Source organism: Triticum dicoccoides, chromosome 7A, assembly GCF_002162155.2.
Source record: "Triticum dicoccoides isolate Atlit2015 ecotype Zavitan chromosome 7A, WEW_v2.0, whole genome shotgun sequence".
Classification (NCBI taxonomy): domain Eukaryota; kingdom Viridiplantae; phylum Streptophyta; class Magnoliopsida; order Poales; family Poaceae; genus Triticum; species Triticum dicoccoides.
Genome location: NC_041392.1, coordinates 170,523,762 through 170,526,854, shown reverse-complemented (window position 1 = coordinate 170,526,854; position 3,093 = coordinate 170,523,762). Strand labels below are relative to the sequence as shown.

Genomic DNA, 3,093 nt, shown 5'->3' with positions numbered 1-3,093 from the left:
AAGTCTCAGTCAATTTGTTGACCCTTAGATCTTTGTGTTGCTTTAGGATCTGTGCAATCCTGTTGTTTCGTGTATATCAGCCCACAGAGGAAATGAACTGGGTGGGCCTGTTTTATTGTCTATGTTTTTTTTGTCGGGGCAGGCTTCAGATGGTGGGCTGGGCGCAGGGCGCAGGTCCTTTTTCTTTGTGTGTTGGACTTTATTTTTCCGGTTGTTGTAAAAGGTTTGGGCCCGTTGCTTTTTATCTTTTTGATTCTTTTCTACACTAGTAAGTTTGCACGTGCAACGCACGTCTCCATTTTAAACACAAAAATCATAAGATTTTTTATTCAAATTAAAATTATATTGTATGGTAATACTGTCTATATGTAAAACTAATCGACATGGAAAAAAACATCAGAAAGGAACATCTTTTCAGCATGGGAACCACTATCAACAAGCTAAAAGAAAGTCAGGTTCAGTGCAGACATTGTTAACAAAACTATTGCAATTAGTACCGGGTAAAACTTCAGAAAATCTTTCAATTCTAAGTGTGGACGTACAGCGCATGCCATGTGGCATAAGTGCTTCCTTTTTTCTGGAGCAAGTGCTTCTGATGTCAAGGAAAGTATACACGACCAAGTTAGGCCTGATGTATTTATGGTTTCATAGAGATATGGCCATACACTTGTTTTCGTCATTAAACACATCACAACTACACAAGGTAACAATGGAAATTATAGCAAGAAGTTGATCCATTTCTTAATTCGATGTTTAACAAAAAGATCAAACATTCTTAAGCCAACCAGCTATGAACAAAAAATGGTTCCGAGACAAATTAACAAAATTTGTCTCTCCACAGAAAAAAAAGTGTAAATTATGGCGCAAAATAAGATGGTGCGACCAACAAATTGGTACTTACAGGTGACTGCTATGTACAAAGGCAGGGATCACAATTCACATCTCCATAATAGCATTTTGGCACATTGTTGACTTTTTTATTTACTACCAATTCTCATGTACAATATTTGCCTTCTCAAATATGAACTTCCATTCCTTGTACTTCTGTGATTCCTCGTAGTCCATCTTGCACTTCCACACGAGCGCCTCACGACAATCAAGGCATTGGATATCGGCGACCATGTGAAGCCCCCTCATGAGCTGAATGTTCTCCTTCACCCCAGTAGGAACATTCATGGCCCGAGGGACAGCCAAAAGATCAAAGGAGATAGTATTAGTATTTATCCTCCAGACACAATGAAAATTGAGATGTAAGTAAAAAGTTCTTCATCAGAAGGACAACTCATAGCATATCGAGTTATCAACAGCTCATGTGACAGCGTCAAACATGCTGGCATATACCACAATAACTCCGCTGTGCCAGTACCTTCAAATTCATTGAAACAAATGCTAAAATCAAACTACAGAAACATAAATGCATGGTTACTATAATTTTTCTATAGAAAATGGCCACAGCCCATGCTACGAGGAAGATGCTTGATGGTGCAATGATCTTAAGATATGAACTGATACTGAATCACTTTAAACAATGATTCATAGAGCAACATTTAGTTTTGTTGAGTTGGCACACATTCATATCATGCTTCTGCATTGTATCTTCGACATAAATTGTAGCCAATCAAAGGTTATGACTGAATCTGTATCACCTTCATAATAATTCCCGCATCACTCACCATAAATATAGTCTTTATTCTGCATGTAACCGAAAGACTCTAAACTTACCTTTACTGCCTTTACCACGATTTGGGCATTTGCGAAAACCAGTTTCCTACCTGAATCTTTTGACCAAACGCTGCTCTCAGTTCTTCATCCATATTACTCTGCAGTGAAGCAAATCACATTGGACGCTTTAGATGTATCAGAAAATAAAATGCCGTAGCAATTAGTAATCAACAGGCATGCTACTGAAAACTACATTTTGTCGATCAGCAGATTTCCAAGGATAACTTATTATTATCGTTCTAATCAAGACTGTTTTAAGTATAATCTCTGAAGAACAGAGAGCATACAGAAAATTAGGACAAAGAACATGCTTCTAAGGACAGGAGAATCACATCTCAAATAGCAATATAGCATATCTGCCTCATGCAGAAGAAACTTGGCATGCAGGTTCACACTACTTCATAGATAGAAGAACCAAGTGATGAAATATATGCCGGTTCATTTGCCAGTGCTTTCTTCAGGGCTGAATTCCTCTCTCATTATGTCGGTGCTAAATTCTCACTGAACGTCTCAACTGAAAGAAATAACCAAGTCTTCATATATTGTTTCTCATACCATCAACTGCAGTGAATGAAGAAATCAAGTGGGCAACCACATAATCCAGACATCTAGTCTAAATGCCTTAGGCTTATGAGGTTCCATGGGTGGGACTCACTCAAAATAGGAATTGAGCATTTTCCTCGCGTCTCCCACGTAGTACACACCTCGGCCCACCACAGTGCATGCGCCTCCCACAACGGCGCGCCACTAAGATGATGCTCATCCTAAACGCTGTCTGCAGGATGATGCCAACTGGGGAAGCGCTTCTGATCACTTGTTCTGGTCAAAAGTCAAATGTTCAGCCCCAGCAGGCCCGTCCAACTAATGATCAATCAGCACGGCACGTCGTCACAGCCTTTAACAGCGATATACATCTGTGTCTGAGACAAGTAAACAAGAATAAGCTGTACAGCCACTTGCCAGCGTCTTATCTTTGTATCCTACGCCAGTGGAGATTTCGCAGCTGTGATGCAACCACCGTGCCAATAACCAAGCAATTTTATTGAACTAATTGTTGACTATTAGTAGTGACATTTGCGTTATCAATGGTAGACGAGTTCGTTATGTCTGTAAATGGGGAACGATGCGTAGTCGTTCGTGGAACTTTGTCTGGATTACTCTTCGTCATCTTATAGGAAAAACACAAATGTTAAGAAGAACCAACAAAGTACAGAAAGAGGTGAACAGCATGTGCAATGTACCTTTTACAGAGTTCAGAGCAAGCAACATAGATAAAGTGCAGGATTGAAATTCGAGCAATACATCAATTTGCATCTGTTTTAACTGTGGCACTGTAAATTGATTTATTAGAAGAAGATATAAACAGCAAGG

At 39.4% G+C, this 3,093-nt stretch overlaps 1 long non-coding RNA gene across 2 annotated transcripts; it reads right to left on the bottom strand.

Annotated features, from left to right (window-relative positions):
* Positions 1 to 752: 752 nt before the first annotated feature.
* Positions 753 to 3,083, bottom strand: LOC119332242. 2 transcript variants are annotated; one of them, XR_005160870.1, is made up of 2 exons: positions 2,378 to 3,083; positions 753 to 2,236 (listed from the first exon to the last, which is right to left on the bottom strand). It is a non-coding gene; the product is annotated as an uncharacterized LOC119332242 (long non-coding RNA). The 2 variants fall into 2 exon arrangements; XR_005160871.1 differs by having other exon boundaries at positions 753 to 1,820.
* Between the last annotated feature and the right edge of the window lie 10 nt (positions 3,084 to 3,093).